Source organism: Ochlerotatus camptorhynchus, unplaced genomic scaffold (genome assembly GCF_037179485.1).
Source record: "Ochlerotatus camptorhynchus isolate MF236.1 unplaced genomic scaffold, CSIRO-AGI_Acam_v1.1 ptg000314l, whole genome shotgun sequence".
NCBI classification, from domain to species: Eukaryota; Metazoa; Arthropoda; class Insecta; order Diptera; family Culicidae; genus Ochlerotatus; species Ochlerotatus camptorhynchus.
In genome coordinates, this window is record NW_027040802.1 from 2,458,589 (window position 1) to 2,485,755 (window position 27,167).

A 27,167-nucleotide genomic window follows, 5' to 3' on the forward strand; every position below is an offset into this window, starting at 1 on the left:
TAAGGATCTTGGGCTCTTCTTGGACAGCAAACTACGGTTTAACTTTAAACAGTCTGTATGGCTAAAATGTCAAAGATGGGGGTTAAAGGGCGAACACGAAATTATTGCGACACATTCAACAGGGCATAACTTTTTTACCATTGGGTAAAAATCAACCAAATTTTGCACACTTTCTCATTGATGTGTATTGTGTACATGCTGTCAAACTCGAAGTCGTGTTTTTCGATTCAACGAAAATGGAGGTGAACCAACGCGAGTTGAGAGAACAAATTCTTTCCAAACACCTGGAATTTCCTGACCTGTCGCACCGGCAGTTGGGAAAAATGTTGAACATTCACCATTCAACCGTCTCCAGAGTGTTGAAGCGGTTGGGAGCTGGAAGAAAACCGGGACCGGAGAACAAAAAGACGGAGGGAAAGGTGAAGCGGATGATTAAAGCAAATCCCAACGTCTCAAGCCGTGATTTGGCTAAAAAGATCGGCATGTCGCAGAGCTACGTCCAGAATGCAAAGAAGAGAGCTGGACTACATACATACAAGGTACAGAACTTCCCATACCGCGATGAGCGGCAACAATCGACGGCTAAAACTCGGGCACGGAAGCTCTACGAGAAGATGCTGACAAAATATGGCTGCTGTGTGATGGACGACGAAACGTATATAAAAGCCGATTCTAAGCAAATTCCGGGGTTGGAGTTTTTCACCGGCAAGAGCAAGTTCGATGTGGACGACAAATTTAAGAAGAAGAAAATGTCGAAGTTCGCCTCCAAATATCTCATTTGGCAGGCCATCTGCTCTTGTGGACTGAGGAGTGAGCCTTTCGCGACAAAGGGCACAGTAAATGGCGAGATCTACAAACCTGAGTGCCTTGAGAAGCGCCTTTTGCCGTTCTTGCAGCAGCACGACGAAGCTCCGCTATTTTGGCCAGATTTGGCATCATGCCACTATTCTAAAAGTGTCCTGGAGTGGTATGAGGCCAATTCTGTCCATTTTGTTCCAAAGGACATGAATCCGCCAAACTGTCCGGAGCTGCACCCGGTGGAGCAGTACTGGGCAATAATGAAGCGGGAACTTCGGAAGAGCAAGAAGACAGTCAAAGACGAGAAGAACATGTTAAGAAAATGGAAAAAAAAAACTGAGAAACTGGTACCGGATGACACTGTAAAGACTTTGATGGAGGGCATCAAGCGAAAATGCGTTCAATTTTACACTCAAGGCTCCATAGATTAACTTTTCTTTTGATTTTTGAAGTAAATATATGTATAAAACCACCCAAAAATTTTGGTTTGATTCTAAACATTATAAGAAAATTGGCATGACATTTTCGGTGTCGCAATAATTTCGTGTTCGCCCTTTAAATAAATAAATAAAAATAAATAAAGCTCATCATAGCAACCATTGTATATACACGCAACTTCCAAATGCAGCATTTCAGGTTTTTATGCATTTTTAACAGAAATACACCAAGAAGTTGACCAATTTTTGCGCATTCCAGACTTTATCCTAACGTAAACTTAATATTATCACCCATATGCCCGTCCACGCCCGAAACCCATCCACCACACAAAATCAAATAAAAATGTTTCTGCAATGCAAAACATGTCCAGACATAAACGAAAATATGGGTGTATATCTTCACTGTAACAACTACGGGTAATCATCGAAAGTACTTGCATTTTACTCAGGCAATTTTGAGCAAACTGCAATCACTCTCTCATACTCGAAATGTGCCACGACCAAATTGGCACAACGACGCCCTATACGCTATCTGACCAAAGCGCAGGGTCCAGTTGGGAAAGAGCATAAAATTACGCTGAATCACATATCAACACAACCACCAGGACCTTCGTTCGGATGTACTAGCCGTCCACATTTTCTCCACCAAACGAATATATTTTCAACCCTACGCAACTAACCTTAAACAATAGCACAGAAAAAAACGAAGCAGCCAGATCGCTTCACAGCAGCTTCTTCTTCGACTTGGGTGTCGACAACGTCCGGAACTCCACCGGCCACCGGCGTCGACTGACCTTTATCCTTACCATTATGTTTAACTAATTCACTATCAGCACCACCGTCGTTGTCACTATCCTTGACTTCAGTCGTCATCGTCCGAAATGACCAGTTTAAAATCCTCGGTTTGGCTGCACTCTCCCAGGGAAGAATTGTTGACGACCGGTTTCGGTTGATCAGTTGACCACGTATCGACGGCATCCCCCTCTATCGCGTTGGCTTCCACCGACTATTGGAAGATTCGGTCGATTTGCTATCGCTGGTCAAACTGCGAGGCTGTCGACAAACCGCAATCGGTGGCTGCATTCTTGGAGCCTGTTATCGGAGTAGAATCCCTGGTTGATGTCGGAGTCACGTCCGGGGTGCGTGGATGGCCCCGAAGGACTGTCGAATTTTTCATCGCTGCAGATGATCTTTTCCGTCTCGATGATGATTTCCTTCACTGGCTGGACGATCTTCTCGTCCGAGCATGCGTTTTTGGGGATTTCTTTGATGATAACTCCTGATTTGGGATCGCTGCCTTTCAGGGCAATACGGTGGACTGCTATTGGTTTGGCTTCTTTCGAGGGAACGTCTTGTTTGAAGCTGTCTGAGCGAGGACGTTTGCGTGATTGGTCTCTTCAATTTTTGTGTCTTCTGGTCAGAGATGCTAGATCTACGGAAATCTCCGTAGATCTACGGATTTTACAATTTTTTGCGGAAATACTGATCTGTAGGCAAAATCTAAGGAATTCGGTACAGTTTTTACGGATTTTTTCTTCAGTGTACGTCTCCTTTCAGAATCGAATTTTACAATCTAGAGTATAATCTAATTCTGAAGGGAAAGAAGCATAAAGTAAAATACACCCCCGCAACTTGTTAACCGTTTTCTTGCTCACTTATCCACTTTTTGATAGAATTGGCGTTGACGTTGGCGTAAGCAAACGTCAGACTGTGCGTGAAACATGGCGGCCTTCGTACTATCTCTTCACTCCGCCGAAAGTTCCCATAATATACTGTCAATCTTTGCTTGAAGATAAAATTTTTCGACGGTGCCGTTTGAAGGCGAATAAAAGTCGCGTCGAGACCAGTATTGTAAGCGGTCACCGTAGTCGACACATTTTCTATGATAATCAACTGCTTTTGCTTCCGACACTTGCAAAACAAGCTTCCAAATTACAGTACCAAACTAAAATGTCAAACGACACTGTTGCTGAAGGCCGTCACGAATGTATGTATTTTAGTTTTTCTCATAATGAGAGCTGCTGATTTTGTGCTTGTGTGAATTCTGAAAATAGCAAGCAACGATGTCTTAGTAATAACATTTCTGATCAGAAATGGTTTAATTTACTCCAAATTGAGGAATTAGAACGAAATCACATATATGTCATATGATAGTTATTTGATAATTTTCTTTTTGCTCGAATGTTGTTCTACCGTTTGCGTTGTGTAAGAGAGACGACGCTCTCTTCCCCGTCAGCTCGTTGATGATCAGGCTTTCAACGTGTTCACCAAAAAGCACGTAATCCATAAGTCGTCGTACTCAGGCATGGAAAATCAGTTACAATCGTTTCATGCATTCATTTACATTCATTTGCCTCTAACTTTTTTCATCAACACCATTCCGCAAAATGATGTATAGAGCTTTAGTAGGTTTTGTTAGAGCGGGCAGAACTTGTTACTGTTTTTCAGTGAATGTAAAATACATTCACTGAAAAACAGTAGTGGCTTCTGTTCGCTCTGGTTCGTCATGCATAAGAGATACGGATTTAAAATGTTAACAAAACTAATAACAAAACCTACAAAAGCTGCATACATCATTTTGCGGAATTCTATTAATGAAAAAAGTTTAGGGGCAAATGAATGTACATGAATGCAAATGATTTTCCATGCCTGGTCGTACTTGTCCGGCTTTATAAAGGAAACAAAGGTTGAAGAGTGGCTTTCTTATTAGATTACGACACCACGGGATTAGAATTGATCAGATCGCCATAGATGGTCTTGAAACCCCTGCAGTGGATCCTCAAATTGAGCTGGAGACCATTGTCTTGAATAATGAGACAGAATTGCTGCTTGGGCAACAGGAAACGCTCCTTTGGAATGATGACAAATGCCTGGAGATCGCTCCCGCGCAAAACAGGGTTTCTCTGTCATTAATATATAACGAGCACGGCGAAGAGATAGCTTTTCCTGCCATATGTTTCGGCCATCTACGGAAATTCAAGCCAGGGGTGGCATATTTTAAAGAGCCTGAATTATAAAGAGACATGTCAAAATTGGAACAATCGATTATCTGTCAAAGTCATAGGAAAAGTCATTACAATCGAGCAGCAAGACCTGTCAAATGGATAAGATGTCGTCTCTTTATAAATTCAGCCTCTTTAACATATTTCATGATGGCATCCAGGGAAACTCGTCGTCAAGACAGGCGTGTGGCCAAACCACAACATTTGTTGTATATGACAATGAAAATTCTTCGCCTTAGAGTTTCCGAAGGCTTGTAATGCACTTTTAAGTGCACCGGGACCGCAAACATTACACGTGTCAACCTTAAGGACCGCCTTATTCATAGAGCAGTGCATTGAGCGAAATCTATCCTTCCTCAAATCAATACCGAATTCAGTACAGTATTGGCAACAAAAGAAGAGAAATTTGTTCACCATGATGCGTCAATTGGGAAAGCCGACGATGTTCCTCACACTCAGTTCAAATGAGATGAAGTGGCCCCATTTGTTGAATCTCCTACATCGATTGTCAGAAGGACACAATGGAAATGACTTAACAGATCCAATTAGCGTCTTGCAGTGAAACTTTTCCAAGCTTTCGCCACCTACATTTCGAAGTGAGAACTACTAGAAGGAGGATAGTTTCCAAATTTTCCAAGTAAAACAGACGATTTTTGGGGCAAATCGGTCTATAAAGAAAAACTAATAATTTCCCGTGGAAAATTTTGCTTGAACCGTGTAAGAAAACGTGTTTGAAAACTAACTGTTATTATTTCGGTATTGATCGGAGATGTTTTCATGGAAAATTATGCAAAACAAGTTTGCACCCACATGGAGAAGTTACCTCCTGCGCAGCTGCATTTTTCGGAGAATGGTGAATATGTGCGATTTCCACTAAGATGAAAGTGAAAATTAAGTGAATTTACTCAGGAAAGGTTGTATCATGCTGGTGATAATGAAGAATTGGTTGTATAGGACGCCAATATTCAATAAATGTTAATTTTGGCCTTTTTAAGGCAAACATATTGATACTCACAATTTTCGACGGAAAACGTAACGGAACTTGATGTACTCAACACGCACCATACTATTAAATGGTGCTAGATGCTTTTCAAAGTAATAACAAGATGACATCTTTGAGCAAATTTACTTCTGTTTACATCATATTTACGATGCAGCATTGATGGAGCCGTGAAATGAAACGAATATATCATATGAAAGTTCATCTGGAAAAGTCAAAGATGCACATCAGTCTGTTCGTAAAAACGTTTTCTTCTGCAAATCGAATGTTATATTGGAAGGATTTTACGCAGGCTTGATGACAATTATGATTTAATGCTAATTTTCACGAAATTTCTATGCAGTCTGTCAACATTATCGTCATCATGCAGTGGCGACATCTGCGTTGAGCTTTTACGGCAATCTCCTACACTACAAAGAGCAACTATGGTCAATCATGATCCAGTCACGTGCTGTGTGTACTTCAACAAGCTGATTGACACGATTGAATTTCAGCACCGTGGAAGCCCTCACGCGCACATCTTGCTATGGCTGAACAAGGATCCCCGGGAATCAATCAGTGAAAGTATGCCAAAAACTACAGGTGCAACAGTATCATGGTATTCATGCCTTTTCAGGGCCACCAAGATTTTTGAAAAAAGAGTTAAATTTCTGAACATGTCCCAACTAAAATTCATATCAAAAGCTTCTTTTCATGGCAATAGTGGTCATGCTAAAGAGTATAAACAGAGAGAACCCCGCTCAAATTCCTATTCCTACACAAAACACAAGTCCTGCTACAGTTAACAAATAACATTTATTATATAAGAGCACGTAGTTTGACGTCACCAGAAGGCTATCCCTAGTAGTTTTTCAAAAGTTCTTTTATTGATTTATCATTTTACGTAAAATATCACCTTAGAACTAAAAAAAAAATATCACCTTCAACTAAAAAAAATCCGTAGAAATCCGTAGATTTGAATAAGTCTACGGAATTGCATAGAAAAAAATCTGGCATCTCTGCTTCTGGTGCTTTCGATTTTCGTTTGATCGCAATTGGCTGAGCGGGTTTCTCTGCTTCCCGGGGTTTGTGTCGAATTTCTATCGGAGTTGGTTTGCTCTCTTCCTTCTGAACAGACTATGCTTCCTTTTTCGGTTTCCTCCTATAGGCGATTGGTTGTGCAGGTTATTCCTCTTTCTTCGGTTCTTCCATCACAGTTTCCAACTTCTTCGCGTCCTTCTCCTTGTCTTTTTCCTCATATTCGTAGGGGTCTTCTCCTTCTCGGCTCCAACCGTGTCCTCAGCTTCCACATCGTGAATCTCACCTAATTCACCATCGTTAAAGGATAGCATCGAACAAAATCCATCCGTAGAGGAGACAATCAGAATCTTCCCGTCGCTGGAGCAGAAAAGGTATGTCAATCGGGTGTAGTGAATGTTGGAAATCAACGCAAACGGAGACTTCTGTTGGGTGTCGTACAGATAGACGGAACTTTTTGTAGCCATCGCGAAAGTCATCCAATAAGGCAGTGGGATAACCGGTGGCTTGTTTTCCGGATGAGGGCGCAACTTGAAGTACTGTGGACAGAACCGAACCGCCACGGTATACTGATCCGGTGATGGCAAAGTTATTGCCGGGTGCTTCAAAGAATTCGGTTCGCGACAAAATGGCCTTACAAGGTTTGTTTACAAGGGGCCTCATAGCCTAGTCAGAAAAGCCACGGTATTACCAAGCCGGAGGCGGCGGGTTCGACTCCCGGTCCGGTCGAGGGAATCTTTCGGGTTGGAAATTTTCTCGACTTCCCTGGGCATAGAATATCATTGTGCTTGCCTTGCCACACAATATTTAAATTCATGCATTGGTATTGGCATCGAAAGCTCTCAATTAATAACTGTGGAAGTGCATTTAGAACACTAAGTTGAGAGCACGCAATAAGCTAATATGCGCTAAGCAATAAGCTTAAAAATGCGAATAAGAAGAAGAAGAAGGTTTGTTTACAAAATGGAGTTGAGGCCTTTTCAATTGTTGGTCTTGAAATGTCAATGATTAACCATAAGCAAACAATTATGAAAATCGGAGAAGGTCGCATTAGATCAATTCGGTGTGGAACGGCTCAAAAGTTCTAAAAGTGTTTTGAAAAAGCAATTGCGAGAAATCAATGTATAAAAGGTTGATCTAAAAAATTGATTCATAGGGTCAACATAAGCTACCTTTTTGCAAACAGTACAAAACAAGAAATATGAAAGATAGAAAATTTGTATCTTCAGCCAAGTTGCTCTACAGCGTTTTACAACATTTCGTTGGTCTTGATGTTGATATTTTGAATTCAGTCCACATAGGGACCACCCTTATTTGACTTGCATGAAAAAAAAAACTTTCCCATAGAAACCATTAACCTGAAATTAATGATTTAAGCGCAAACATTTTTGTCTTCCTAAATACGGCTTTTTGGGACCATTGGCGATGCTCTAAAGCTCATTAAAGCTAAAACAATCTGCGCTAAACTTTTCACGATAGCGGGAGCATCAAATAGAAAATGAACAGTAATGGAGCCACATTTTTTGACGTAGGACTACGTCTGTGATTTCTATATGGGGTTTGTGAAAACCAAAAATGGAACATGTAACAAAATTATGAAAGATTTTGAACGTTAATAACTCAGCTGCCCTTGGACCAATTTCAATAATTTTATCACCAATCGATCGGAAATATTTCTACGTTAAATTTAAGACTTTATCATTTTTCAAAATGTTACTATTGAAAATTGAACGAATGTGCAACTGTTGCTATGATAATTAAAACTATCATCGATTGCCTGCGAAAAGCGATTTCCCTAACACAGATTTCAAAGTTGAATTCTATCCGGTCTCACCAAACGTTGTTTATTCAATCATCGCGTGGTGAGTGGTGGTGTTCTCCAGTACACAACGAAAGGCTGATCGGATTCAGTTCTAATCACCGTGTGTGGTGGTGTCCGGTCGTCGGCATCAGCAGCAGTGCTTTCGGCGCGTGGAGTTGAACTTTGTTCTCCAGTAAACACCGAAAGCTGCAGCCCACATGAGCATTAGACTGATGCAAAATTTGAATTTTTAGCTCCAAGGTGTTCAAACGGTTTCAAATCGGGTCCTGATTAGCCTCCGAAAGTTTAAACTCATTTGATAAGAAACTGACTTGGCACAAACCATTTGAAGTTTATATGGAAATTACTATGGGAAAACAAAACCTTTTGTTCATTGCCTTTTAGTCGTTTTTACATATCGTACTGTTAACAAATGCTATTGTTATTCTTATGGGAATTTTTTTATCAGCTACTGCTTTGCAGAAAATCGTTTTTCAGTCAAACGTCAAATTAAATAGTTATAATTGTTTAAGAGATTGATAATCTTATGGCAAGATTAAGCAACTGTATTATGGGCAACACTGTATTCTTCAATGTGACATAGTAGCCATGATTTTTGTCCTCTATTCTACGCGCCATAAACACCAATGTTGCCTGCTGAACAGTTGATTGAGCATAATCATAAGACATCAGTGACTTGAATCACTAATAACTTTTGTTCCTTACATTTGATCGAAAAATGGTCTTCAACAAATTTGTAGCTGAGAAAATTTTCAACATGCTCAGCTATCATTTTCTAAAGTAGAGTGAACTGGTGAATTTCGAGATCGATACGAACCGAAATTATGGTTTCCTCATAGTAATTCCCATATAAACTTCAAATGGTTTGTGTCAAGTCAGTTTCTCACTAAATGAGTTAAAATTTTGGGAGGCTAATCAGGGCCCAATTTGGAACCGTTTGAGCAGTGTGGAGCGAAAATATCAAATTTTGCATCAGTCTTATGAGCATCCATAGAAGGAGGAAGAAGCCGCACCGCTATTTATCGGAATCAGTAGCTCTTCGTGAGTCGCTGTGGGCCATCTATGCCAAGTGCGTCATACTAAAGAGTATAAACAGAGAGAACTGCGCTCAAATTCCTATTCCTACACAAAACACAAGCTCCTGCTGCAGTTAACAAATAACATTTATTATATAAGACCACGTAGTCCTACGTCACAATTGCGTACAACCCCATAGGGCTGTCCCTTGAAGTTTTTTGCATCGGGAAAAGATCCAATGGGAAACGCAGGTACGCTACCAAAAATTCAATTTTAACCCTGTCAATCAAACGACACAGGAAGGGCCCGGTTTCTTGATAGGGATCTGGGGAAAAAACTGGAACGGTGGCATTGTTTTTGTTGGTAGTAGTAGAGTGAATTGGATGATGCTATGCCGGGTAAAAATGAGTTAAAGGTTGTGTCCAAGAGTTGGATATTAAATAATCACATTAAAAAAAAAATCGATACAGTACGAATTTTAGATTTCTAAAAAATATACATAGATTTATGCAGATTTTGGGAAAAATCTACAGATTTATACAATTTTTTTAAACTGAGAAATTACAGGGCTGGTAGCGAGTCACTTTTTAGTGACTTGGTCACTTTTTTCAAGTCAGTCTCTAAAAAGTCTCTTTTTTTAATGCCAGGTCACTAAAGTCACTATTTTGGCTAGATAATGTTCCCTGAATTTTTCCAGGTTTTTCCATAACTTTGGCGGATAATTTCCAGGTTTATAATAAGAATGCTATTTATGAAATGTGTTAAAAATATGTTTTTAACGCAAACGTTCTTAAGACATGACAATCAGTTTTAAATAAACAGCTTTACTATTAAATCCTTGCCTTGACATTTCGTACTAACAAAAATGTGTAAACTTTAATGAAGTTCTATTGATATCAGAAAAGCTAGATCTAGAGATCTTTGGGGAATTCCAGAGAACTTAAGGGGAAGTCCCCGAAACTTCAAAAATCTTTAAGGGTGAGTTTAGACAAATTCACGATAGTTCCATGATGTGCTGAAATAAAATCGAGAACCCTCAAGATGTTCCGAAAGATTCATTACAGCGACCTTCAGAAAATGTATGAAAACTTCAAAAATATTTCAGGAGCTTCACAGAAATCCAGAGAATTCCAGGGATGTTTAAAGGTGTTTACGAGAATTCCATTTATTTTAAAGCAGAACCGAAATCTTCATTAGAGTTGAGAGTTTTATGGAAGCTCCGAGAACATCAAGACTGATCACAGAACTAAAGGTCAGTTCTAAAAATTTCAAGGAAATTGCACAAACCGTAATTTCCGGAAACTTCGGATTGCTCAGAGAAAATTTTTGGAACGTAATAAAAATTGTAGGAACATCCGGAAAATGTGAGAGTATTTCAAGGGTGTTATTTAATCGAAATTTCAAGAACTACAAAAATTCGAAAATTTAGCTAAGTTGATTACAGGACATCAACGAGGTTCCATTAATAAAAAAAAGTCGAAAACTTTTAGCAAGCACCGATATTCTCAAGAAATTCCAGAGAATTTCTAAGAAATTTATTTATTTTTAGATTGATTAATTATATTCAGTGAAGTTCCGAGTACTTCGAGGACGATCAGATAACATCAGAAAAATCACATTAATTTAAGGAAGTTTGCAGCGACTAACAAGGTGTTCCTTTGAATTATGGGATATTCCGATAATTCTATGGTTGATCCGAAAACTTTAGAAGCTTCAGGGAATTATAAATATATATCCGAAAATTTACCGGAACATTTGATCATTTCAGAGAAGTTAAGGTAAGCATAGAAAACTTCTGGAATGTCCAGGCTTTCCAGGGAAAATAAGGGAGTTAAGGTAAAGTTCCGTGAGCGTTTATAAACTTTATAAAATTTGAGGAAAATTGTTGGTTATTAAATCAATTTCAGTAAAATGGTGGGTTCATTAAAAAAATACTAAGATATTCAGGGCAGTCTACAGAATTTTAAGGAAATTGAGAAATAGTAGTTTTAGAAACATCAGGAAACTCTATACTATTGAAGAAGTTATGAATTAGTTTCAATAATTTGAACTTCAGACAAATCTTGAGAACTTCAGTGAAAATCATAGAACTATTTTGATTATTTCGCTGCGGAAGCTTAGAGAAGTTCCTGAAATTTCAGAATATCTTCGAAAACTTCATAGAAGTACAAAAATCTACAGAAACTTTTCGAGAACTTCATAAAAGTCTATGGAACGTAAAGGAAGATCCGAGAACTTCAGGAACTTTTATGGACATTTCGGGAGCATCTCAAAAAAGTTTAGGAAAGCTCAAAAACAAAGGGAACTTTGTTTTACTAAATTAGCGGGAAATTTCAAGAAGTTCCCAGATTGTCAGAGAACTTTAGAGATGTTAAGAAAATTATTGAGGTTTCCACATAAGTCTAGAAGTTCACGCAGGCTTAAACATTTTTAGAACAGTTCAATTAAATTCATGGTTGTACAACAAGCTTCATAAAAACTCCAAACACTTAAGATAAGAGAAATACATACATACAAAAAAAAAACGTCAAGAAAGAACATATATCCTCAGAGCATAGATATTTAAGAGCAGGGAAATTACATAAATCTTAAAAAAGGTTTGAGAAATTCAGTGAATTTTTACAAATTAGAGTTGACTCATGATCGTTAGGAAAATTGTGGAAACTTTAGGAAGTTTGAAAAAGTTTAGAGAAGTTAAAAAAAATGATGAGTATTGCGAGCATCAGGCTAGTTTTTTAAACTACAAACGAACTTCAAAGTAATTTAATTAACATCAGGAATATTTTGGGAACTTTTCAGTAGTTCTGAAGACCTCAGAATAGTCCATTCCATATTCAATGGAGATTTTTCATGAAAATTCGCTTGGAGTTTACTATCTTAGGCCGAAGACAACAAATCAAGAAGACTGGCAACTCTTCCATTTTCTCATACAAACGCTATGAGGCAGGTACAATCGCGTCATCTGCCGCTCAAAGGTAAATGCTTCGAACGAATTTGATAGCAAGGATTACAACCTCAGAAGAAGGGTTTGTGTATTTGCTCATTTTTCTATGCGTTGCTTCCACCTTCACTCAAATGCAGCGCTACTGTATCTGTCGGTTGGATTCTGGCAAAGTTGCCAGTCTTCTTGATTTGTTGTCTTCGCTTAGGTTTAGGCTTCACATGCCTCTGAATTTTAAAATTGTATTTGTTACTGAAGATTAATCCATTCTGGATCGATAAAGTTCAATGTGTGAATGAAAATAACTAGGAATATTAAATGTATTCTTAGTAAGACAATTATTTAAAAAAAAATCCCTGAGAATTCCCGGTTTTTGACAAATTTTCTCCCTTAGGTCACTTTAAAGTTTTTTTTTTTTACAAACTATAAGTCACTATTAGGTCACTTATTTCTTCAACATGGTCACTAAAATCACTATTTTTGACAGCATTAATCGCTACCAGCCTTGAAATTAAAAAAAGTTGGGCGGAGCTCAAAATTCAGATGGAAAGTATGTGATTCAATATTAGCTTGAGTGTATGCGCTGATTAAAAAAATACTATATTGTACGTTGCCCCCCTCTCTAAGGGGCTACCCCCTATTACCATCTCCTTATACCTCCACATGCCAAATTTGGTTCCATTTGCTTGATTAGTTCTCGAGTTATGCAGAAATTTCTGTTTCATTTGTATGGGAGCCCCCCCCCCCCTTACAGAAGGGGGAGGGGTCTCAAACCATCATAAGAAACTTTCCCGGCCCCAAAAACCCTTGGATACAAATCTTCACGCACATCGGTTCAGTAGTTTCCGAGTCTATAATGGTCAGACAGACAGACAGATAGACACAAATTAATCTGTATATCAATTAATCAGTGATGCCACATTTTCATCTGTTTTTTAAGATCCGCTAAAATATTTTCGATTTTTACCTTATTAAATCTATATAAATCTGAAGATATCTTCGCAAAATCTGTATTAATCTGTACATTTTTTACAAGAATCTGTTCAATATCGAAAATTGCCTAAAAATCGGCCCTTCTGATCATCTTTGTCAAAAACAGTGTCCTTCCATCTAGTAAATCTATCATGTTTACTTAATCAACTATTCACCGCATCGACTCGCCGCTCAATTTATACGCAGAGAATAATGCATGAGAGCTGTTCCAGGAAAAAATAAGCGAAACAAAGTAAATTTTTGGAATCGACCTTCTCCAATTTGTATGAAACTTTAAGAAATTGAGCAATGATTCATTTTTTTCTCTCTCTAAGATTCGGTCATTTTGGATTCTGTAAAATTTTCAAAATGGCATTTTTAATTTTTTTCAAAAGATTGTAGTTCAGAAATGACATTTCTGATCGAAATATCGTCTGAAAATAATTCCATTCTGTGGAAAAAAAATAAAAAATGTTGAAAGCCAAACAAAATCTTGACCCTTTAGCAAACAATTATGCAAAGTTTCATGCAAATCGGAGAAGGTTGAGTTTTCCGATTCGTCATTTGGCGTTGAACTGCACATTTTATATACGTTCAATGGTTGAAATTACGTATGTGTTCGTGTTTTGGTGTCATGAACTGAAGTCTGTGTTAGGGATTCGCTATCGGCTAAGTATGTCAATTTCATAGTAATAGCAAGTAATGTCACATTTATCGCGTCACTTTTCAAATAGGCCAATCTAGCATATCCGCCATTTTGAGAAAGAGAAATTGAAGTTCGACTGATTATTATTTTAACTGTTTAGTAAATTTTGCAACACCATTTTTACCGTAGTCAGTGAGTAATACAAATGAAAAATCAGTAGAAACGGTAACATCACAATTTACCTTTGAATTTCATGCTAATATATAGAAAAAAGTAGAAGGATCTGTGCCTAGGGGCACGAACGGAAGCTTGACGTAGGACCGCTAGTGGACGGAACAAATGTGAACATTTAGTTCTTTTAATTGATCAATCATCAATTATCTTATCTCTTTCCTGATGAGTGTGGGCATCTTAGTGGAATACCTGTATAATGAGAGAGAGAAGGATTAGTATTTTCCATTTAATTCCACTACTTTATTTGCTTATCCTTGACAGATTATTAGTACAAGACACTGAAGAAGTCTGCACATTTTAGACAAAATACGCGTATCTGTCAAGGATAAGCAAATAAACTAGTGGAATTAAATGGAAAATACTAATCCTTCTCTCTCTCATTATCTCTTTCCGTTTTTTTATTTGTAAGCGTATCAAATTTGTAGCATTTCAAAAAGAAAGTTGATGAAGAGAAGCCAAGGGACTGTCAACTTGAGTATTTTCGATTCATCTACCCGTCTTTAAAAGGAGTAATTTGAATTTTTTGTTATTTATGAATTTTTAAGTTTTGTGCATTTTGGTATTAAAGTGTATTCAATTCACCCCTCACAGGATTTCCTTCCGAATTATATGAATGGGCGGGGCGGAAAGTATCGTTTGTGCAGAATATGTAAAAAAGGAGGGACTTCGAGAGATTGAACTCGTGAGAGCTCATTTTCTCACAAATTTGATTTTATTGACTTTCTGGCGACTGAATACCCAAGTAGCATTTCTTGTTTTATTGCACTCTATTAGTGGTTATTGAGATCAATTTCATAAAACCGCCAATAAAATAAATAGCACCAGCACAACCTTTTGATAACCGCTATAAGATCGTCATACAGCTTAGTGGACCACTCTTGATAAGGTTTATAAAGCATGTTTGAGAATCACAATAAAGCTGTCTTAAAACCTTTTGTCAGGAAGCCTCATACTCTACAAAAGGTTCTCATAGCCTCTATAAGAGTAATATTGTATCCAAGCAGTTTTATTACGCTTTGGTGAAAATCAGTTATAAAGCCAATTTAATTTTTATTGGCTTCAAAGCAACCGCCATAAATTAGCTTGTTGTTGTTCTGTTCTGCTGAAACTTTTTTTTTTCCAAATGGAAATCTTTAGCGGTAAAAATAGGTTTGAGTGTTGGTGTCAAAATCAGCATGCAATCAATTTTGTTTCATGGCGACATTAGTGAAAATCTTAAAGAAAACATATTACTTTTTAGAAGTTCCAAAACATATGCGCTTGAAATGTTATCGTGTATATTGAGATAATATTAATATATAATATTAAATAAATGCGCCTCCAAAATAATTCAAGTTAACAAAAAATATTGTTTCAGAAATCAAATGAATTTGATGGAATCACCTTAATTTTACAGAAAAAAGATCTCAATACATAAATTCATACCAATGCACACTGGACATCATTTCGGATCTCTAATTTAGCCATTATTTTATTGAAATTTCTTGGATTTTATTCCAAGGCTAATGGCATTTTCATAATGACAATATGGCGACAGAGGACAGCAGGCAAGAAAAACACCATGCACAATTTCTTAAAATGTCTAATGCTTACATTGCACACTGGGTCAGGAATGCAACCTAGCGGAGCAAAATTGATAACTCCGAAACGAAGCATTTCCGCGACTTGGTGTCTTGGGCAAAATTTCTCATCATAATAAGGACCATCTATCTGTCAATATTACTTAGGACCTAATGCAATGTTCAGCTTGAATTCATTTTTTTTTATTTGAGGGCAAATGTATATTCCTATTCTACGGGTGCAACCGATGAATTTTACAAACATTTAGAAAAGTTTTGAATGATACATTAACCTTTATGAAAAGTTATGCGTGATTTCAACCTTTTTGCTCTAGGACTGTCACCATTCCATGTATTTCGACCAAGATTCGACCGAACGGAAGAATCATGGAGATTGCTGACGTTTTTCTTACGCACACTACGTCGCGTATACGTATACACATGTTTTCATGCTCATGCTAACAATTTTGTTGATTTTCTTTGCGCTCCGCTTGGAAGAACCGGAAAGTTTTGATTCTTTTCTATGTTGTAAAAATAAACCACCTATTTACATTTCTGACAAGTTGCAACTGAATGCTTATAATTGTTTTTAAAATAACTGTTTCATGGCCAACTAGTTTTATTGCGCTTACTTATAAAGCAACGAAAGGATTTATTTTTTGGTTTTATAAGGGCAATTCATATTACTTTTTTGTACACTTCAAAGCAATCATAAAACCTTTCATAAGTGAAAATAGCATAAGCATCAGTTGGTTTTTTAATTAGCTTTATAGGGGTTTTGTAGATAGCTATAAGAATGTTTCATGTATATGACCGTGATAAACCTGTAGGTAATGGTTGCAGCTGCAATAAAACCTTTATAAATTTTGAATACAGCCAAGCAGCTCTAGATTTGTTACTTGGGTATACACCCAAAACGAATTATTCCCACTTCTCTCAAATTCTATATGGATTTTTAACACTTCCTACCAGCGTGTTCTGGAAAATGGTCGGACGATGATTAATCTCACCAATACATTCGGGCTTACAATCCCACACCTTCTATAGAGACCAGGTTGAGCCTTGATAGCTAACTGCTTGCGGGAACTGATGACCTTGACCAATGTCCAAATAATACTCTTTAACAAATTTTTGGTGGCCCTGAAAAGGACCGTTTTGGACAATGCTGGACATTTACCAGTTTTTCAATAGTTTCTTGTTGAAAATCAACATTCGAAAGCATTGTTATCGATGCGTAGCCATATTTCTGATCGATTGGTGGTAAAATTATTGAAATTGGACCAGGGGCAGCTGAGTTATTTACGTTCAAAATCTTTCATAATTTGTTACATGTTCCATTTTCGGTTTTCACAAAGTGTACCCCATATAGAAATCAAAGACGTAGTCCTACGTAAAAAAAAAAACACATAGAACAGTTTTAACTAGTCAAGTTGGACGATTTTGTTCTACATGATGCTAGATTCCCTTTCACTGCTTTCAGAATACCTAACCTAAGCCTTTAGAAAATGAGCACCAATCATGTTAGGCAGTCCAAATGTCCGAAGTAACATTAATTTTTGACCAATGATTATTTTAAATAAATGAGTGTAAATTTGGAAGGGTGTTTTTGAATCACATACAATGATAGAAGAGCTATAGTTTGTATCAATTACCTAGATTTGTTTACAGTTGATACTGGATCTTACGTTCTGGATCCGGAGGGAATGTGAATTTTATTATCCACCTGTCGGCTTAATCGGCTTCTGTTCTGACTGTCACTTTGGCTTTGGATTGATATTGCTGCCTAGTTGGATTTGAGTGTCGCTTCATAAAATGTGGCGCAGCAGGAAGTGCTAAATTCGCTTTTAATGAATCGGTATTAAATTCAATTGCTTTCGACGGCGTTGCTAATGGGATTTTCGCTAACAATCCAAATCACCCGCAGAGCTGCGGAAGGTCGTCAAGGTAGAGAGATATGGCGAATTATGGCCTCGCTCTCACACATTCTTCGGACTAGTTGTTTACCCAAATGTACCCAGGACAAAGCATGCCATGAATTATGATCCCTTTTGGGGGACGATTTGTCTGCCCAGTGACGAACCATTTCCGCTCGAATTCCCTGACTGCTATGCAAATATATGTATGTACCGCGAGAGCGTGAGCCTCCGACCATCATCAGGCGGCCGTGGAAAAAGTACACAACAAATATAAACTGGTATCCGAAAATCCAGCTGAGTTCCGCTTTCGGCACGTTTGCGTTTTCTCCAGTGCTATCAGAACAAGTAGATACACATGTTACGATTTTTTTGGTTGTTTCGTGTGTTATTAAAAATTTAAAAAGTTGTTTGACATGATAACATGATCGACGTCGGCTGTTTTTTTTTTCGTGTGAGGAATGACGGCAGCCGAAACACGATTCCGAAGTCTACTTAATTGTGACCGTTTAAATTGGACCAATTTCTGTGTATTAGTAAAAATCAAATTGAATCGGATGACAATTGATTGTCCGCCGTTCGATTTGACGCAAAAGTGGGTGGTTGAGGTTATGGTTCAGGTATCGGTGGCCTGCTTGAAGGTCACTACCAATCCAATCTAACACCGCACCGCCCGGCCGAAGATACCGAAGCATGCCAAACCAAGCGGAGCCGTTAGGAGGGAGGGGGGTCTGATGAAAACTGAATTTGCCGGTTCTAGGTGCTCGTAGTTTCATTACATTTTTTTCCATACGCGCCCGCTCAACCGTTAATTGAACTGGCGGCGAGAGTTCGATCACAGAGAACAGACGTTGAGAGTGTGAATATTCTTATTGCACTCAAGCGCCGCCAATGCCGAGTGCCCCATATAGAAACCCTTTTTGACAACATGATGGCGATGGCGTTGCTCAAATTACGCACCCAGTGGCTTGATCAGACACTAGTGGCAAATTTATAGAGAAAATCAGGAGATGCCAGCGCCACGCAACGGCCACTTTATAAAAGTTTGCACAACGTTCTGCCTGAAGTTGGACGTCTGGTTCTCTGTGGTTCGATCTGGATTCTAGCGCGAGCGAGTGATTTTCCAACATATGTCCGCACACAGAACTTCAGTAGCGCGTTTAATTGCGTTTCGATATCGTTCTCACCAATCAACAACTGGTCGTACCCCGGTCGTGTGCGGGCGAAACTTGGTTCTGATTTATTCAATCAATAATAGTAGTGTAGTTTGTAAAGTGATATTGACTCTGGTAGTGAGAGGGTTATCCTGTCCCCCTTCGGATGGAAAGTAGCAGTCCGTGACGGTGACTTCGGATTCCCTGGTTAGACGCGGAGGGCTTAGCAGATATAGATAACATCGATAATATCGATATTATCGGGTCATATTTATCGATATCAGACACTTTGTAACTCGATATCGATAAATTATCAACGTTATAACGGTATTTTGAGAAAATGTTGATAACGACTTTTAACTTGAAAACACAGGGTGTTTACCACCTTTAAAAAACCTGGAAAAACCTGGAAAACCTCGAGTCTTCAGGGAATTTAATTTTACCTGGAAAAACCTGGAATTCTCAGGGAAGCTGCGTACCAGTCTTTACTGGATAGGTACTCAGATTTTTTGTCCTGCCCGTGCTTTTTTTTACGTAGGATTACGTCTTTTGGCAACATATTGGGGGTGCAATTTCAAAAAACCAAAATCGACCGCGTTACGAAAAATGGTCAGGTTTTGACCACTTATAACTCTGTCAATAGCGGTGGATATTAATTCTAAACAAGGAAATCGGTTGCAATGTCATCTACGAATCTGCTAAAATGAACACTTTGTCAATTTTCACTATTGAAAAATTGCATGAATGTGCAACTGTTGCTATAATAATGGAAATTATCATCGATTGAATGCGAAAAGCGCTTTCCCTAACACAGATTTCATAATCGAATTCACTCCGGTCTTACCGAACGGTGTTTATTCAATCACATCATCAGCACCAGCGGCACGTGGCGTTTCTCCACTACACGACGAAAGGCTGCCCTTAAGCGCGAGCTACAGCCCACTGAGGTGTCCATTCGCCGAAGAAGGACCTTTGTGGTCAAATGCGTCAAGTATTGAAGTGGTTTATACGAATTCTCGCTATGACCGTGTCAATTAGCCAGAAACACTTAAAATTAAGGTAAAGCTTTCTCTAGGACGCTAGAAAAGTAAAAAAACTCGAATTTATATGGTTGATCGCGAATATCTAGCGATTGGAAAAAAATAGTAATTCCTATTGTCTATTCAATAAGACAAAAAAATCCGTGTCTTTTGTGCACGAAAATGCGTTATTTTGTCATCAGAAAACGAGGCGTTTCCGTGATGGGAAAAGTGGTTTCCCTAACACAGTCGCCGAATATTGATTCCGAGCACGGAGCATGCCAGACGGTACCTATCTTAATTCCTCTTGATGCAAATTTTAAGCCCCTCCTACTAAGAGAATTATGCCAAAAAAAAATCTTGCCGAATTCTCTTAAAAAAAAGGGTCTTAAAATCTGCATCAAAAAGCATAAATGTAGGCTCCGTCCGGTATGCTCAGTTTCTGTCGCACCGGTCTGATCTTCAAGAACATCTAGGAAAAGCATTGTTCTAAACTGGCTTCCAAGCTTCCGACCCATCGATCCTTTCAGGACCACAAATGACTGATAAAAGAGTCGAACTTATCGACGAGAGATCAAAACTAACTTTCGTAATCCTACGTCAAATCTACGGTCGTGTCTTGGATACAACATCTTACTTTTTCTTTTGCTTCTTTGAGAAGCTTCTTCTGGAAGCTTCTTCTTGAAGCTTATTTTGGAAGCTTCTTCTTGAAGCTTCTTCTGGACGCTTCTTCTGGAAGCTTCTACTGGAAGCTTCTTCTGAAAGCTTCCTCTAGAATTCTTCTGGAAGCTTTTTCTGGAAGCTTCTTCTGGAAGCTTCTTCTGGAAGCTTCTTCTAGAATCTTCTTCTGGACGCTTCTTCTGGAAGCCTCTTCTAGAATCTTCTTCTGAACGCTTCTTGTGGAAGCTTCTTCTGGAAGCTTCTTTTCGAAGCTTCTTCTGGAAGCTACTTCTAGAAGCTTCTTCTGGAAGCATCTTCTGGAAGCTTCTTGTGGAAGTTTCCTCTGGAAATTTCCTCTGGAAGCTTCTTGTGGATGCTTCTTCTGGAAGCTTGTTATGGAAGTTTCTTGTGGAAGCCAGTTTTAAAAGTTTCTTTTAGTTTATTCTAGACAGTTGCCCGTCGCTCCGCTCCTCTGACTAAAAAACACGGGTGGGACAGTAAAATTCTTGTGGAAGCTTCTTCTGGAAGCTTCTACTGGAATCTTCTTCTGAAAGCTACTTTTAAAAGTTTCTTTTAGAAGCTTCTTCTAAACACTTGCCCGTCGCTCCGCTCCTCTGACTAAAAAACACGGGCGGGACAGTAAAATTCTTGTGGAAGCTTCTTCTAGAATTCTTTTGGATGCTTCTTCTGGAAGCTTCTTCTGGACGCTTCTTCTGGAAGCTGCTTCTGGAAGCTTCTTCCGAAAGCTTCATCTAGAATTCTTCTGGAAGTTTTTTTCGGGGAGCTTTTTCTGGAAGCTTCTTCTAGAATCTTCTTCTTGACGCTTCTTCTGGAAGCCTCTTCTAGAATTTTCTTCTGGACTCTTCTTGTGAAAGCTTCTTCTGGAATCTTCTTCTGGAAGCTTCTTCTGGAAGCTTCTTCTGGAATCTTCTTCTGGAAGCTTCTTCTGGAAGCTTCTTTTGAACGCTTCTTCTAGAAGCTTCTTCTGGACGCTTCTTCTGGAAGCTTCATCTGGAAGCTTCATCTGGAAGCTTCATCTGGGAGCTTCTTCTGGAAGCTTTTTCTGGAAGCTTCTTCCGGAAGCTTCTTCTGGAAGCTTCTTCTAGAATTCTTCTGGAAGCTTTTTCTGGAAGCTTCTAATGGAAGCTTCTTCTGGAAGCTTCTTCTGAAAGCTTCTTCTGGAAGCTTCTTCTGGACGCTTCTTCTGGATGCTTCTTCTGGAAGCTTCTTCTGGAAGCTTCTTCTGGAAGCTTCTTTTGGAAGCTTCTTCTGGAAGCTTCTTCTGGAAGCTTCTTCTGAAAGCTTCTTCTGAAAGCTTCTTCTAGAATCTTCTTCTGGATGCTTCTTCTGGACGCTTCTTCTGGACGCTTCTTCTGGAAGCCTCTTCTAGAATCTTCTTCTGGACGCTTCTTGTGGAAGCTTCTCCTGGAATCTTCTTCTGGAAGCTTCTTCTGGAAGCTTCTTTTGAACGCTTCTTCTGAACGCTTCTTCTGGAAGCTTCTTCTGGACGCTTCTTCTGGAAGCTTCATCTGGAAGCTTCATCTGGAAGCTTCATCTGGAAGCTTCATCTGGGAGCTTCTTCTGGAAGCTTTTTCTGGAAGCTTCTTCCGGAAGCTTCATCCGGAAGCTTCTTCTGGAAGCTTCTTCTAGAATTCTTCTGGAAGCTTTTTCTGGAAGCTTCTAATGGAAGCTTCTTCTGGAAGCTTCTTCTGAAAGCTTCTTCTGGAAGCTTCTTCTGGACGCTTCTTCTGGACGCTTCTTGGGGAAGCTTCTTTTGGAAGCTTTTTCTGGAAGTTACTTCTAGAAGCTTCTTCTGGAAGCTTCTTCTGGAAGCTTCTTGTGAATGCATCTTCTGGAAGCTTCTTATGGAAGTTTCTGCTGGAAGCTAGTTTTAAAAGTTTCTTTTAGGTTATTCTAGACAGTTGCCCGTCGCTCCGCTCCTCTGACTAAAAAACACGGGCGGGACAGTAAAATTCTTGTGGAAGCTTCTTCTGGAAGCTACTTCTAGAAGTTTCTTCTGGAAGCTTCTTGTGGAAGCTTCTTCTGGAAGCTTCTTCTAGAATTCTTCTGGAAGCTTCTTCTGGAAGCTTCTTCTGGTATCTTCTTCTGGACGCTTCTTCTGAAAGCTACTTTTAAAAGTTTCTTTTAGAAGCTTCTTCTAGACACTTGCCCGTCGCTCCGCTCCTCTAACTAAAAAAACACGGGTGGTATAGTAAATCCGAGTAACAATGCAGTAAAGGAGCATTGTCCCATTTCATCGTTTTAGTATTAGAAAAGCTATTGTTTCGTTCTGGAGCATGGATAATTTCTACTGATTTTAAACTTACATGGTCGTTCAGACCGACTCAAAATTGAGTCGAGTTGACTCTATTTCGGCAAAAGTGGATTTACTCAGTGTAGGACTAATTGGACAGTCGATTTTCCTCATATTCGAGAAGTTTTTTCCAGGAATACCCCGGAAAATTTAACTCAATTTTGAGTAAATCTTCTTCTACGCAAACCAACATTACCGTCGGGTAGGGGAAGTCTTACCCTACCTGATGGTGATGTTGATTTGCGTGGGTGAGCCTTGACTTTCAATACATCATCGAAAGAAGTCATTGTTTACAAAAACTGTTATGCCCTAATTCCAGCTCCATCTTGATATGGGAACTGACATCCGATTGATGACCTTGACCAATTTCCAATAATACTCTTTTGCAAATTTATGGTGGTCCTGAAAAGGACCGTTTTGTCGTGATGGTTGAGTAATGCTGAGCTATTAGGTTGTTAAACACAAATTAGGCTGGAGAGCTGTATGTTGTTTGAAATGAGGGTGACGAGCATGGATAGCCCACAGCGACTCACGAAGAGCTACTGGAACTGAATCCAATCAGCGGTTGAGCCCAGTCTGCTGGGAGCCTTTCGTTGTGTACTGGAGAGCACCACCACTCACCACGCGGTGATTGAATAAACAACGTTTTGTGAGACCGGATGGAATTCAATTTTGAAATCTGTGCTAGGGAAATCGCTTTTCGCAGGCAATCGGTGATAATTTTAATTTTCATAACAACAGTTGCACATTTTGAAAAAAAAAAATGATAAAGTTTTAAACTAAACAGATGCGTAGAAATATTTCTGATCGATTGGGGATAAAATTATTGAAATTGGTCCAGGGGCAGCTGAGTTATTAACGTTCAAAATCTTTCATAATTTTGTTACATGTTCCATTTTCGGTTTTCACAAAGTGTACCTCCATATAGAAATTGCAGACGTAGTCTTACGTCAAAAAAATCGTTTAAGTGAAGATTATGCAATTACTGCTGTTAGGATAATTTCAAAGAAGTTTTGAGGAAAGTTTCAAGAAAATTTAGAAAACTCAAAAGAATAGTTTCTAGGGAATTGGGAGGACCTTTTCTTGGAAACCACTGAGCGGAATTCCGAAGATTATTCCTTGGGAATTTCAGAAGAATACTTCGAGAATACTGAGGAGAGATATTTTTAGGAGAATTGCAAAGGAAATTTCTAGGTAATATAGCGATAATTGTAAATAATTTAATGAGAATTGCAGGAGGAACCAAAGAACGTTTAATAACGCATTTCTAAAGTATTATGGTTCACATTGTATGGGAATATATCAGTTGAACTCTGAGGAAATTTTTAGTTGTTTCTAAGGAAATTCTTGAGACAATTTATTGTGGTCACTTTAACGTTCTTGGATTATTCGTGACTTATCCGTGGGTGAGATTTGAACTCGTGACTTTGGCGTGAAAGGTATGAATGCCAACCATTACGCCGAGGTCGCCCCCTTGAGACAATTATGAAAAAAAAAATCATGTGTTATGTTCCGAGTTGATTCAAACATATACCTGAAAAGGATTTTATAAATTTATTTCTCATGCTTAGAAAAGCTCTCTCAGCTGCCTGTTTTTCTCAATTCTACGTTCATCGAAGAAAATGGAAGCAATGAGAATACGAACGAAATCAAGCTACTACTCGTTTCAGATGTTGTATGCGTGTGAGTGGATAGTAAATGCAAAATGCAACGATTTTTCCCTAGTTTGGTAAGGACCATCTATTGACATTAACAGATAGTTTGATGCTCAACCGCATAGATGGCGGCATAATATAACTTTTTACTCTGACATTCTGGAGACTTGACGTCTTGGACAAAGTTGTTCATCTTAGCAAACAAAACAACTCTTCTATAGACTATTGCTAAGCATTCCTGTTTTTCAAATAACTCAAAAACAGTAGGCTGTTGAATTTTGACGTTTGCAGAAGAGTTGTTTATTTTCATAAGATGAACGTCTTTTCCCAAGACGTCAAGTCTCCAGAATTTCGGGGTAAAAAGTTGTATTATGGCGTCATCTATGCGGTTGAGCATCAAACTATTTGTTAATTTCAGTAGATGGTCCTTACCAAGCATGGGTAATATCGTTGCATTTTGCATTTACAACTCACTCACACGCATACAACCGAGCAGTAGCATTTTCTTCGATGAACGCAGAATTAAGAAAACAGACAGCTGAGCGTACCATGAATGATTTTGAGCGTAGTAGTGTGGATGAGTACGGATTTCCGGATAAACTGACGCGGTTGGTCAAGGCGACGATGGATCGAGTGATGTGCGTTGTTCGAGTATCGGGGACACTCTCGAGTCCCTTTGAATCTCGAAGGGGGTTACGGCAAGGTGATGGACTTTCGTGTCTGCTGTTCAACATCCCGTTAGAAGGTGAAGCTAGGCGGATTGGACTTGCCATCAACGCATCAAAGACAAAATACATGAAAGGAAGAGGTTCTAGGGAAGACAATGTTAGCCTTCCATCCCGAGTTCAGATTGACGGTGACGAAATCGAGGTGGTCGATGAGTTCGTGTATTTGGGCTCACTGGTGACCGCCGAAAATGATACCAGCAGAGAAATTCAAAGACGCATTATGGCAGGGAATCGTGCCTACTTTGGACTCCGGAGGACCCTCCGGTCGAATAAAATTCGCCGCCGCATGAAGTTGACTGTCTACATGACGCTGATTAGACCGGTGGTCCTCTACGGCCACGAGACCTGGACTATGCTCGTGGAGGACCGTGGTGTTTTCGAACGGAAGGTGTTGCGTACCATCTACGGTGGATTGCAGATGGATGATGGAACGTGGAGGAGGCGAATGAACCACGAATTGCACCAGCTGCTGGAAGAACCATCCATCGTCCACATTGCGAAAATTGGGCGACTACGGTGGCCTGCGCAAGTCGTAAGAATGCCGCACGACGACCCAGTGAAAATGGTTCTAGAAAGCAACTCAACAGGAACAAGAAGAAGAGGCGCGCAGCGGGAAAGGTGGATCGACCAAGTAGAAGCCGACCTGCGGACCCTTCGCAGACTACGAGGCTGGCGAGACGACTTCTTCGGACAGCAGAGGACAACAAGGCCTTAGTCTGATTGGATGGATGCATGCTGATTGCATTCTAAAATGTATTATATTGTAACACATAAACATAAGCTTCACGCAAATATTGTAACATTGTTGTGGCCAATTCAACTGTTTTAAATCACTGAGTCAAAATCGTTAGCGTTCGGTGTTTACGCATTCAAACCTCGCAAAATGGTTCCAAAAATAAGCAACGATGGTTTGTTGATGTTTGGAACCAAATTCACATATGGAAAATCAATGAGCGTAAACAGGTGAGGCCCAGTGAACTTGTCGTCTCTTTTGTTCTCCCGCTGATTAAATGGATGACGGAGTTTGACGTCACCCTCCTTCAACCGGTTAAACGGCGGGATAACGAAAGAGACGACAAATTCACTGAGCCTTAAGGGCCACCCACATTAGATCCGTTTGCGTTGCGTTGACGTAAATTTGACAGTTAGACAATAGATTTAGCTGTCACTTTGCCGCAACGCGTCCGATTCGGATCTAATGTGCATGGGCCTTTACCGCCCCTGATTTGCGCCCCTCGTTGGTAGTTGGATGATTATAGCTGACATTTTTCAACGCTAGATGGTTCGAGAAGCAATATTTTTCGGGTTGCCATTGTACGGGAAAGGCATGAATTAATCACTTTGTTAATATGATATATTAGGAAAAATGCCATAAAGTCTTTTATACTTTTACTTTTGCGTGTATTCACACACACACAAAAAGTTAATATATCCGACCATTGATGTGGAATAGTAATCGACCATGGTCTCTGGTTTTCGTTTACGTTCTAAAAACCACCGAATCGGTTGTAATATGGATCTAAGTCGTTCACCCGTTGCCATAGTGACAGTTTTATTTGTATTTACTTGATACAAAAAGCCGTGCGTACAATAAACCAAAACATCACTTCACTTCCCAGTTTCCTCGTCCAAATCCAAAAACGAATGGTATTGAAATTGAACTAGGAATGGCACGCAATTGATCGTAAATTCTATTACCCCCATCGAAGGGTAAATACGTTCAATTTACGTTCTTTCATTCGGGTCTAATTGATGATGTGAAGCAGAGTTCTGAGCCGGAAGTGGTCTAATTGGCGCATTCGAACTTGCGTTCATAGTCGGTGGCATCGTGGGGGCAGTTCAGCAACCGTGCGTTCGCCATTTCGAAACGTAACCATTTGATTGCCAAATGCCGAACGATAAATTGCGTCTTTTCACGCAAAACCATACCTTTTGCTTTGTCACAGCACACTGCCAACGGCAAGTCGAAACAACCGGCGGCGATGTTTATCGGCGTGGTTAAAATAAGCTCATTTGGTTTGGTGGGTGGTAACCACAAGACTCGCGTAACATCCTCGCATTTACGAGAAAATCTGCTTCCGCCTTTGGCGTTTGTTGTTGCCCATTGCATGCGAACGGTTTCGGACTCTAACTCTAGCTCGGGGAAAATCAGAAGGCCATATTGTACAGCCAACTGGGATTCCGTTTCCCGATTGATTGAATTTCAGCGCCGCTTTTGAAGCTGCGCGACATCCCGAAATTAATGGAAACGAAGTTAAAATTTGTCCATTCATGGGGAC

At 39.4% G+C, this 27,167-nt stretch overlaps 1 protein-coding gene and 1 pseudogene across 1 annotated transcript in view; one reads left to right on the top strand and one right to left on the bottom strand.

The window, feature by feature from the left end:
• Window positions 1-27,167, top strand: part of LOC135707571 (protein phosphatase 1 regulatory subunit 16A-like) — a 354,713-nt gene that overhangs the window by 268,057 nt on the left and 59,489 nt on the right. The gene's annotated exons all lie outside the window — the stretch shown is intronic.
• Window positions 2,098-27,167, bottom strand: part of LOC135707597 (chromatin assembly factor 1 subunit B-like) — a 39,316-nt pseudogene continuing 14,246 nt past the window's right edge.